At 37.7% G+C, this 13,351-nt stretch overlaps 1 protein-coding gene across 3 annotated transcripts in view; it reads left to right on the top strand.

Annotated features, from left to right (window-relative positions):
• Positions 1 to 13,351, top strand: part of LOC108711307 (leucine-rich repeat and immunoglobulin-like domain-containing nogo receptor-interacting protein 1) — a 136,110-nt gene that overhangs the window by 89,368 nt on the left and 33,391 nt on the right. For all 3 annotated transcript variants that reach the window (XM_041586683.1, XM_041586684.1, XM_041586685.1), the window contains one exon: positions 3,957 to 4,035. The gene's annotated coding sequence lies outside the window, so the exon portion shown is untranslated. The remainder of the gene's footprint in view (positions 1 to 3,956; positions 4,036 to 13,351) is intronic.

The following is a 13,351-nucleotide window of genomic DNA, read 5'->3' as shown; positions in this document are numbered from 1 at the left end:
GTCGGGAGCTACAGGGCACTGTGTTAAAAGGTGCAGCGCATTTGCATCGAAATATTAATCACACGTATCACTCTCACCTCAAACACTGAAAATTATGCCAACAGGACCTAGAAATTGTGTCCTATAAGAGCTTGAGCACAATTTATTAATTTTGTTGCATTGGCTGCAGCTCTGTCAGGTGCTACTGCCATTGGTATGGGAGTAGCACCTGAGTAGCACCAACTGAGCCATGGCGGTTATGCAATAAAAGGCACTAAGTTTGCCCGGAAGCAGTGACCCATTGCAACCAATCCATTTACTGGTCACCTGTTAAAAGCAAACATCTTATTGGCTGCTTACTGCTCCTGGGCAAACTTAGTGCCTTTTTCTTACATATGGGGTATGTGTTTTATTTAGCTACTTCTCCAGTCTACTATAGTTAACCTGGTATTCCAATGCCTGAAAGCTTCTTCTTCTGGAAGGTATACTTTCTATTTGACCATAGGTACACAAAATCAACAAAAAGAAATGGTGTGTATATCTGCTCCAAAATAAGTGTGAAACAAAATTGCAGAAATAATAACATGGGGTCTCACTACATAAACCCCAGTCTAAAGGATTATCAAAAACTTGAAAAATCATGTATAGGCTATTCATGGCCTAATAAATATTATTTAATTTTTACAACTACTTTTGCTACTGCATTTATTATAAGCAGGCCTCTATACTATAGTGAATTTTCCTTAGGTACACAAAGATGCTTTGTGATTTGTTACTGCAGTACGCGTCACAATATGTATACTGACAACCTGAAGTACAGGCTTTTTGTGCAACTGTAGTCGTGAGAGCCACCGCAGTCACTGGCAAATGCATCACAACTGTTGTAATGTTGCATAATGTCAACAAGCTATTTGGTTGTAAGAGTTCTCATTACAACAGCCATCTGCTTTTGGATCTGCCTAGAATGTCAATAGTGTTGTCCCAGTGGTAAGCCTGCTGCTACACGGCACTCTCCTTTGATTTGCAACAGGGCAGCAGTGCAAAACTAGCTCATTCTAATCAATTCATAATTGCTAGAGACTAATATGTTTGGCAACAGTCCCCTGCAGGTAGATAACCTAAATACTAAAATATTGTCAAATATTCTTGATGTGCTAACAGCCAAATATTTATAGGAATACATGTATGGGATCCATTATCAGGAAACACGTTATCTAGAAAGCTCTGAATTACAGAAAGGCCAACTCCCATAGACTCCATTTTTATCCAAATAATCCAAGATCTAATTAATGCTTATTGTGGGCAAAACCAGCCTATTGGGTTTATTTACTGTTTACATGATTTTCTATTAGACTCAAGTATGAAGATCCAAATTATGGAAAGATCTGTTATCCGGAAAACCCCAGGTCCCAAGCATTCTGGATAACAGGTCCCATACCTGTACTATAAAGCAGTCTTTTTTACCTTTAAAACCCCTATTTTTAGTTTAGTTGGAAAATCTATTAGCAAAATGGCACTGCACTATACTGTCAGGAGAGGAAGACCGATTACGGTTCCATCAAAATTGCTACTGTACCTCTTAGGTACCCACCTACTTAGAGCGTAAGCTCCTATGGCCTGGGTTATCCTTCCTCTTGTGCAACCTAACATATGGTGCTTACTCTTTGTCAGTGTGTCATAATTATATTATTTTATAGCAGTGTTTGTGCCGCCATCTGTATACTGTTTTGTGCTGTGTATACAGTACAAGTGACAATATATTTTTAATACCTCTGTTAGACTGTATCCTCAATTCTAAATGGGCCGCAAATGTATGTTATATGTGTTTGTTGTTAAATACAAAAGAAAATGAAAACCTTTTTTTTTTTTTTTTTTAAAAACCCAATATATTATTGATAGCAGTGAGCGAACTTAAAGGGGTTATTCACCTTCCAACAGTTTTTTCAGTTCAGTTATTTTCAGACAGTTCACCAGAAATAAAGACTTTCTTCAATTACTTTCTATTTTCTATTTGTCTCCGCTTTACTAATATTAAAGTGTAAATTCTTTTTACTTTATGTCTTTCTGAAGCAGCTCTGGAAAGCGGGAGTAAACTGTTGATACACTGATAAACTGATACATTATTTGATACATTTATTATCTTTGTCCCTGCTGAGCACAATCCCTGTTATTAAAGGCAGCTGTTACAATACAGTAGCTGCTAATATTCCACAGATGCTGCTGAGAAATGTATCGACTAATGCAGAAAATTGTAACAGTTCAGATTCTGCAACTGGATTACAGAGCTGCCGACTGAAACAGGAATATAAAGTGGGTTATTTATCAATGGTAGAATTTTAGAGCTTAGTGAGCTTTTTTAAACCTCGAATGAACTCACAACTCGAATGGTTTCTAATTTAAAAAAAAACTCGAATCATTGTAGTCTGGGTGAAAAACTCTAATACCCTAATTGATCGAGTTTTAGGTAGAATAAAACTTGACTTGCTAAAATTGATAAGAGTTTTCGAACGAAACCCACCAAAAAAAAAAAAACTCGAACATCATGAAGGCTATTAACATCTTCAAATGGATCAAGGGACCTCTGCCATTGACTTCTATATGAGCCTCAGATTTTAGATGGTGTATTTTTGGATCAAGCGATTTTCAGCTTTGGGGTATAATAAATATTGAAAAATTTGGGTTTATTTTTTTTTGGTTAAAAAAATCAAGCTTTGACTGAAAAATACCCTTGAAAACTCGAATGTTTTGTGGAAAAAACAACTTGACTTTTAATAGATCTGCCCCCAAACTTTAAACTTTAATTTTGTAAAGACGGTAAAAAAAAAATAAAACATTGGGAAAGCAAGTGAAAAAACTGAACTGAAAAAAAGTTTTGGAAAGGGAACAACCCCTTTAACAAAATTGTGAAATTTCACATAATGCATTGGAGTCAAAAGGAAATACAATAAAAAATGAAAACCAATTAGCAATTGTCTTAGAATATCACATTCTATTTCATAATAAACATTAATTTAGACATAAACAACCCCTTTAAGATGTTATTGCTCTGTAATAGCACATACATTGCACTACCTTGTTAGAGAAAATCATTTCCACTAAGGTTCAACTGTTCTTCATAGAAAAAAGGGTCCCATGTTGCCAATTTCTTCCAAACATGGTACTGGGGCAGCTCCATAGTTAGAAGGAGGAGAGGTAGGGAGGCCTCCCATGTCATTGGTTGATGTGGAAGGCAAGGGGCTGACAATAATGAGTTCTGCATTATCACTCCCTGTGCAATAGGTCATGGGGGTTTTCCCACTGAAACATGCTGGATGAAGAAATTCTAGAGAAGATATTAGCAAAATTTGCCCACTGTCAACACTGCAAATTTGCTGCAAAACCATACCAGGTTAAAATGTTTTCTGATCCAAAATTATTTTTAATTACAAGCAGTTAAAAAGCACTGCCATATTCCACTGTGCTGTACAATAGAAGGGTACATCTAGCATAAAGACTGCAAGCAAATACCTATACAGCAAGTAAAGAGAGCCCTGCTTATTAAGACTAGTATTACATGTGCCATTTTCTCCCCTGGTGTCACTGCATACACAAGATGGGGCGGATAGGAAAGGGTCGGCCCTCCAGCAGAGGTGTATTTACCTGCACCTAGTGCTGCAGCTTTCAGAGGGCGGACCTCAGATGCCTGTGTGGAAAGAAACAAAACCTCCCCTGCTACCACATACTTTCCCATTAAATCCAGCAGCAGAGGTAGGGGGTCCCCATAGCGGCATGCGGCAGAACTGACGATATACATAGCGGTGTATCGCTGATCCTAACATTGATAATTATTTCATATCTGTATTATCCCATTGATTATGTTCATATGTATGCATTATGTTAAGTAAGTGCCGCACAATCGCTGGTTAAATGAATATGCATGTAATGTATCATTGCATACATTTAGAAACTAATGATTCTAAAATTGCTTTCTGTTACAGAGTGTATGATTGGCTGCCGAGGGAAAAGGATTTGTCAACTTTGTTTGCCGATCAATTTTTGTCTGTCCGACTCATTAAGGCAAGTGAAAAAATGTTGTGAACTCATGCGCACACAAACACACACATATAAACATATATATCCCTTACATTTTCCTTTCGGTCCTTTCGGTCTAATGTTTTAACCTTTCCTTTATATTTGTTTGTTCCACTGCATGTGGAAGTATATAGCCAATGTTTTCCCTTTGATTCATTTATCGCTCTTATCGTTCTTTCCTTCTCCCCTCTCACTTTTTGTCTTTCTGCCCTCTGGCTGAGTGTTACATAGTATGACAGCCCTGGCTGGACACAGTCATCTAATTCACATCATTCTGCTGCTATTTCACCCCCTTCTTATGGTTTAAAGGCCAGATGGGATGGCCCGTCTGTCTGCCTCCTCAGTTTATAGTCTGTTCTATTTTGTCCATGTCTTTCTTTCTTTTTCTCTGCAGTTATTTAACTTGCATTCCCTATCATTCTTTGCAGTTCTTGTATCATGTCACTGTTGTCTCTTGTAGCTTTACTGTTACACATTTCTTTCTTCTTCTTTCTCACTTTCTTTCTGCTACACAGTTCATCCACCTCCCATTTTATTTTGTATTTATAGCAGACATACAAGCCACTTTACATACATAGACATACAAGCCACTTTACATACATATGCAGTTCCTACAATATATCGAATGAGCAATATATCTGATACTAGGAATTCTTTCACCTGTATCCAGATTACAGATAATAACTATGATAGGTCCCAAAATAAAATTATAGGTATTATTTTCAGAGCAATGCATCTTCAAAGAAACCATATCCATCAATACATCTTTCACTAACTAGCTCCCCCTCATTTCCTTCCTTTCCCTGTCTTTCTTCATCTCTGTCAATCTCTTCTCTCCCTCTATCTCTTAACCACACCCAAAGACATAAAATCCTCTCAGTTTGATCAATCCTCCATTAATCCACAGATCAATAGTATCATCAATCACTTTTGCTAACCCTGCTCCTCCTTTTCCCATGGGGATCATTAATGTCTTAGGTCTGTTGGACCAGATAAAACTTCCCACATAGTATTCCTTCCTTCAGCTAACCTTACAGGTACTGTGTGCCTAGGCCAAATCCTAAATGGCAGCATCTCAAGTGAATATTCTTTATCATCATAACAATGATTTCTGGTCTGTTTATATATTATATAAGTATACTTTTAATCACCAGCCTCTGCCATGTTAAAGCACCATATAGGGCAATAAATATTAAGGCCCAAGATATGCTGTGCACGCAAGCCCACTACTCTCCTCTAAAATAATCTAAATTGTAGTCAATTCTTGCTAATTCAATATACATGGTCAGAAATATAAGAATAAGTATAAAAACTATTTGTACAACAGATCTAAATAAACATCTACTGCAGTTTAGTAGGTTTTATTACAGTGATGGGTTCCCCATTGAAATCCATTTTTTAAAAGAGCAAACAGATTTTTTTAATATTTAATTTTGAAATCTGACATGGGGCTAGACATGTCAATTTCTCAGGTTGCCCCCATGTGACTTTTGCTCTGATAAACTTCAGTCACTCTTTACTGCTGTACTGCAAATTGGCGTGATATTACCCCTCCCCTTCTGTCCAGCAGCCTAACAACAGAACAATGGGAAAGTAACAGATTACAGCTCCCTGACACATACATTGCTAAAAGTGCTCCAATGCCCCACCTAGTGGCAGATAAGAGAACAGCACTCAATAGTTAAAAGCCAAGTCCAACTAACCTAAGTTGTTACATTGAGTGGAAGAAACAATAGCCTACCTGAAAGTAGTTCCATTGTGAAGTGTTTGCTCTTTCTGAAAGCACATGACCTGAGATGGCTGCCTACACACCAGTATTACAAAAAAATACATTTATTGGTTTAAGAATAACATTTTAAATGATAGAATGAATTATGTGCAATGTACACAGTGTAATAAAATGATACCATAAAAATCATAATAGAATCCCTTTAACCTTCCATTCACTCCCACTAGCAGTAAAACATTGCTGGTGCAATATGAATATTTTCAAATTGACCAATTAAAATAGTTTTGTGCTGACTGATTGGCCCAAAAATTATTTTCACGCACATCACAATTTCTGCTGGCCCCCAAATTCATAAGGGAGCAAAAGGCACAGTGACCCCATAATGCTGTTTTAGCATGTTTATTTGAGAAAGATGTCAATAAGAAGAAAAACATACTGCAAAAAATATTACATATGGAATGTGCTTTGCACACAAAAAGCTTATCCTGCTTACTTTGCTGTCTGTTGATGGGGAAAGGCATGAATAATACATTTTACTGAATGTTTGTGTGTTAGAATAACAAGAGAAATTGATAATGTAACAGATCTTCAGGGGTTAATACCAGTGTTCTTGATATGTAGGGGTACGCATCAGTACTTTGGCAGGGCAGGGGATGATTTTACTAAATTGTTTTTTATGAAGCTGCTCAATGAAGCAAAATATTACAGAGGAAATCAATATCAGTGTGAGAGACAGTTATATAGATGTGTGTGTGCTGCATCTGGTTATGTCTTTCTTGCCAATATATCAGTGTGAGTGATGGAAGAAGTATAGAAAGATCCGAGAGAGTGTATATAGCTATGTCACACTACTTGCAGCAATGATCAAAACACCCACTATTCACAATGAATCACCCCCATGACATTAGTGGGAAACAGTGGCTTATTCCTCAAGGCTGTTATCACCCTGTTTCATGTGATAATCATGGGCTAGTGTGGCCCACTGGATTTCAATAGAAAGTCACCCACCCTCAAGGCCCAGGAATTTGCTATTGTGACAAAAAACCTGATTACACTACCCCTTATGGCAATTACTTTAGGACTAGAGTTTGTTATAATATTTAGATTACTTTTAATTATTGGATGAGCATCCTTATAAAACAGTACCTTGTACTTATCCTAACTAAACCGCATGAATCCATAATAATAACAAATCAATCCTATTGGGTTTATTCAACGCTTAAATGATTTTAACCAAAGGTATGGGGATCTAATTGCAGAAAGATTCCTTATCCAGAAAACCCCAGGTCCCAAGCATCCCAGATAACAGATCCTATGCATGTACAATATATTCAAGTTATTTCATATAATATAATATAAATATAAGGTAAGAGTATCTCACTCCTAGGGGGTTATTTACTAAAACTCAAATTAATCTAATTATTTTATTAAAACAAAGTCAACCTAACTCCCATCAATAAATTGAACTCATTTATCAATAATTCTTCTTGGAAAAGTCAGAGCGAAAAAACATTGTGGCAAATTAGTGCATCAGTTTGACTCGTACAATTGACTTACTTACTGTATCAGACTATCCAGCGCAGATCACAATGTAAAGAAACAACTTCGGGGGACATCTGCCATTGACTTCTACATGACTTCGACAGGTTGGAGATGGAGTATTTTTGGATTTGGAATTTTAGCAGCTTTGGCGTATAATAAATCTCTAAAAATTGTAGTTTCTTTTTACTTTAAAAATTCGAGTTTTCCCCCTTATTATTATTATGATTATGATTATTATTATTATTATTAACATGTATTTATATAGTGCCGGCATATTTTGCAGCCCTGTAAAGTAAAATACAACTAAATCACATTAATTACATACATAGAACATATGGAGTTACATACATCACAACCAATACCAGTACAAAAGGTGAGGAAGGCCCTGTGCAAAGGAGCTTACAACCTAAATTGAAGGGAATAAGACACAAGGTGTGGGAGTGAGCAGGATCAGAATTAAGTGAGAGTGAGAGATGTAGTATTGCATTTGGTAGTTAAGCGGAGTGAGGCTTCTCAAAGAAGTGTGTTTTAAGAGATTTCTTGAAAGCAGAAAGGTTGGGAGGGGTGCAGCCCTTGCAAAGTCTTGAATGCGAGCATGTGAGGAGGTAATGAGAGAATAGTTGAGTAGCAGGTCAGTAGACGAGCATAGCAAGCGGTTGGATGAGTATATAGAGATGAGATCAGAGATGTAGGATGGGGCAGAGTTATGAAGTGCTTTGAATGTCAGGGTCATTAATTTGAATTTTATTCTGAAAGGTAGCGGAAGCCAGTGTAGGGATTGGCAGAGTGGCATGGCAGAGGAGGAGCGGTTGCTGAGGTTTATGAGCCTCGCATCGTTGTTCATTATGGACTGGAGAGGTGACCGTCTCTGGAGAGGAAGGCCAATAAAAAGAGAGTTATAGTAGTCTAGACGTGAAATAATAAGAGAGTGAATAAGAATTTTGGCAGCATCCCGGTAAAACACCTGCCAAGGCCGGGGCCAGTATTACAAATTTACCGGCAATGTAGCTGCCCGTAAATTTGTAATACCCTTAAAAAGACCCCTTGGCCCGCCCCCAATCCCCTGTAAACTTAAGTTTTGTTCTCCTTCTTGAAATCTCAGTGACGCGGCCCACCCCCTTTTACGTCATGGCCCCGCCGCTTTTGACATCACAATCCTCAACTTTTTGTTCCCGCCCCCACCAGCCAGTAAAAATTTTAGGAAAAGGTGGCAACCCTGTCTATAGGTGTAATTGGTGTTTTCTCCACTGGAATTTCCACTAGCATAGAAAACACATGTTGCTCGCGAGCCATTGGTTGGGGATCACTTTTACAATACAGTAATTGTACAGACAGAAGAAAAACAAATACAAATAAATGTAAAATATACATATTAACACAGTGGCTAAAGATGTGAGAATAAAGATGAATTGAAAGACTGAGAACCCCAGTAAGTCTTGCAACTGATATCACTATTACATGCTCCTCAAGAGTTTTATCACTGTATAAAGAAATCTATTTCATGCTGCGCGTCAGTAATTCAACTTCCAGCCAAAAAAAAATCTACACACAGTATGGCATAATTGAACATGACGTGCTGGTGTCAATCCAAACTTGTGCCAAGACAGAAAACCTCTGGAGTATAACAGTCCTGTGTATTTAGTAATTCATGGAAATCTAACTAACCCTGTAACCTCTCTCATTCATCTTAAAACTGAAACCATACAATTGTTTGCATTGTGCGTACAGGATTTCTATGCTCTTTAGCCCACAGACATATTTCTGGATGTTGCTAAACACCATAGGGGTCAGTTACATTGCAAAACGCAGTATGCAAAGTGCAAAAAAGACAGCAGACATCCATTACTTTGCACACTGTATTATATGATGTGTAAATTGCTGTAAACCTGCCACTAAAATACAATGCTGACCTCTCTGTTGGCAAGGGGCAGGCGAGGGGGAGGCACCTCCTCACCCACCATCTAACTTGTGCTTCATTTAGATGAAATTTAGGGAGCAGAAGGATCGCCAAACGAGAGCATCTTTCCCCTATATGCCCACCTAAGCTGGGCAACATCCGGCTAACCCGATCATTTGGCCCTAGGCCCAGACGATTGCATTGTGATTACTTATGGGAATATGAGCTGTCAGAGTGAGGACCACATCAATGAACCAATGCTGTTTTCGATCGGATTGAAAAATCAAACCTGCCCGATCATCATCTGGCCAATTGTTGCCTTGATATCAGTGGGTGGACCCATCGGAGAGCCCCAAACACAGGCAGATAAGATGCTGAATCGGTCTGAAGGGCCTTTAAATCTGCCCGTGTATGGCCACCTCTAGTCACTGGTGTGTTGCCTAGATATCTGTGAGGCAGCTTTAAAAATTCTGACAAACTATTGATATGGTCTTTTTATGAAGGGTCTGCATAGACCTGGGGGCGAGACAGTCGGATCAGTCCACTATCTGAGTGGGCCAAATTAATCATACATCTTTATCATTTGGTAACCTCACCAAATGCACATCTGCGTGCATGGCCAAGCAAAGACTAGAATATGTCCGCAAGCAATTAAGGTGTTGCTTATAAAAATGTTTTTTCAACATGTGCTCAATGAATAGGGCTTGTAATAAACCGTTTAAATAAACATTGAAATTATTTCAATGAATTTATATCAATGGTTTTGGTTATTTTTGGCTTTAAACAAGAATATGAAACCAATTTTTGCTTTAGCTTTTACTAAAGGGCTTTTTCACCAGCGTGACGTCATTTTGCCACTTCGCCGATTTACTAACGGGTGCTGGCGTAAAAAACCTACTCTAGCGCTACTTCGCACCCTTACGCCAGACGAAGTTGCGATATGTTGAAGGGACGTAACTACGCTAATTCACTAACTTGCGGATTTTCGTGAACGTTACCTCTTGCACCAGACTTTACTTCGCCACCTCAGACCAGGCGAAGTGCAATAGAGTAGATAGGGATGGTTGAATTTTTTTCTAAGTCCCAAAAAAACGCTGGCGTCTTTTACTTTTTATATCGTGATAGGCTGAAAAACATAGTTTTTTGTTTTTTTTTAGGGTACCTCCCCCCCCCCTACATTTGATAACATATGGCACCTAATTTATACTGTGGGCACATGTGTTGGGCATTAAAATACATTTATAAAGGTTCCCTGGCCTTAGTGTAGTAGTGTAATGTGTTTTCTGCTGCATATACAGCCATTGTACTTTAACTGCACACCGTATGCAAATTTCCAATCGCTTGGGTAACTTCGAACCGCTGATCATAACATCGCTAGTGCAACTTCGCATATGATCAGTAACTTGTGCGCAACTTCTGATCTTTGTGAATTTGCGCATCCCTGGCGAATCTACGGTGTGCGGCGAAGTCAATGCTGCCGCAACTTCGGAGGTAAGTAAATTTGACCCCCTGGCAGAAGTACAAATAGAATATTACGTTGTGATATCACTCCTTCAACCCATTTATAGTGTCTGACTCTGTAGGCTGGTAGTGTGAAAGTTAAAGTAAAGTAAAAAATAGTTTTCTTTTTTTAAAAAAAAAATTGTATACCATATATCTTTTATAACAGTATATTCATAGGTAGAGCAGTCATTCAGGTACAAAATGACTTCAGATAAACACAAATGTATATGGGTAACTTGTTATTACAGCATCCCCTATATAGGTCATGGAAAAGCAGGAAAACATCTTACATCATTTTAATATACACAGGAGCAAATTATTTCTTACAATTCACAAGTGACATCAGGAAGCATCAATTATATAGTGAATAAAGTACCCCCTCTTGTAAAATATAAGGATATTATAAGTTACCGAGGAGTTTCATGACCATATAAAAACACGAGGCCGAAGGCCGAGTGTTTTTATACAGGTCATGGAACTCCGAGGTAACTTCTAATATCCTCATATTTTGCAACTGGGGGTACTTTATTTATTATAATACACAAATTTTAATGAGTCATGTGACAGAAATTACATCAGAACTCACCGTTTATAACTGATGACATCAGAACTCACCGTTTATAAGGATATAATTTACAGGATATTCATGGCTTTTGTGTATTATAACTGATTACCTCACTGGTACAGCTTAAATGATATATTTTACATATTAACAGATATAGCACTGGGATTAGAACAAGTCCCAGCAGACAGTTTTATAAGGACAGGCTCAGGTAGATTGCCAGCTATGATGTCAAGTGTGAGTATTATAGAAAGCTAGATATATGGGAAAGCGTCTCATCTGAAACTTTTGACTTGATATACAGATGTAATTTTGTCAGTTTAGACAAGCCCTGTGATAAAATAACAATATATGCAATGATGCCTGCCCAAGTGGGCCAGTACTCTAGGTTTGCATTTTCTGAATGAAGTACAAGCTATTGGTCTGCCAGGAGACCCCCAAGTGCCATCCATGTCCAGCCCCTCCTGTATGCAGTGCCACAGACCGAGAGCAGTGTAACTAAAAGCAGAAACTAAAACCAGTAAAATTATTTTGTGTTCTTGGTCAGTTTTAGAAGCGGGATGCAATTTACTAGAGTGATTGGCAGAACCAGGAACTATTACTGTAAATTAGGATGAGCAAACAGTTGTAGAAATTTAAATGAATATAGACCAGTGTTTACTCCGTAGACCAGTGAAGCTATAACATTTTATTGTTCAATGGAAAGTCATGGTCATGTATTATTTACCCTTCATTTACCCTTGAACTTTTATCTTATTTTGACTATTTTAAATACTTGGATTTCAAAGCAGTGAACCATCAAAATGTGTTTTTAATTAGACATTATTAAGTTGCAAGGTGTGAACATAAGTGCTACATTGCTACCAATCAGCAATTCGTTTTGTATTCAGCCCCATAACCCTCAAGCTGTTAACACCCTTTGTTTAAATATTAAGTAAACCCAGTAAGGATTCATGTTATCATAGTTGGGATCAAACATAAGGTACAGGTATGGGATCTGTTATCCAGAATGCTCGGGACCTGGGGTTTTCCAGATAATGGATCTGTCCATCATTTGGATCTTCATACCTTAAGTCTACTAGAACATCATGTAAACATTAAATAAACCCAATTGGCTGGTTTTGCTTCTAAGGATTACTTGTATCTGAGTTTGACTCAAGTACAGGGTACTGTTTTATTATTATATAAAACATTTTTGAAATATTTGGATAAAATGGAGTCTATGGGAGTCTGCCTTTCTGTAATTCTGAGCTTTCTGAATAACAGGTTTCTGGATAATGGAGCCCATATCGGTACTATTTTATTACTACAGACAAAATGGGAATCATTTTGAAAAATATGAATTGTTTAAAATTGAGTGTATGGGAGCTAACCTTCCCATAATTTGGATCTTTCTGGATAATGGGTTTCCGGATAACAGATCCCGTACCTGTACATCCCGGGAACACGAAATCTTCATTAATATGAATTAATAAATAATTACTTATTGTGACATGGCACACATGGAACAATTGCTTGAAACATTGCTTTATTGCTTTCTCCCATGTAACAATAAAAGCAATTTTAATGAAGATAATGCAAGTCCAGGATGTATCTTGATTGTTTTATATTAGTATAAAAAACTGAAATACGCACATTTTGTAAGAGCCCTTTAGCTTACATGGACTGATTAAAGCTCCCGACTTGGCCACTCCAGACTGTGTTGGCATATTGTTAGCTTATTCAGTGTGCCCTTCCAAGGGCCTGTCTGACTGGTATGTCAAAAATAATCAAGCAGGTATATTATCGAACAGGTTTAAATGTCCTATCAGGCACATTGGTATGTTGATGTGATTCTTTCTCAAAAGGGATGCACATTATTATATGATTGAGGGCCCTGGGTGAAAACAGGTTGGATTGCAGTATTTCCCTGAATTTTGCACCATCCATTCTTTTTTCAGTTTTACCAAGATTCACAGTCCCTGATGATAAAGAGAAGAACCACAGCATGGAGCTACCTCCACCATATTTTATAATGTTTTATAGGCAGTGTTATGCTTGTGCTACAGATATACTATATAAATATGAA

This window comes from Xenopus laevis, chromosome 3L (assembly GCF_017654675.1).
Source record: "Xenopus laevis strain J_2021 chromosome 3L, Xenopus_laevis_v10.1, whole genome shotgun sequence".
Taxonomy (NCBI): domain Eukaryota; kingdom Metazoa; phylum Chordata; class Amphibia; order Anura; family Pipidae; genus Xenopus; species Xenopus laevis.
This window is presented reverse-complemented; position numbering and strand designations above follow the sequence as displayed.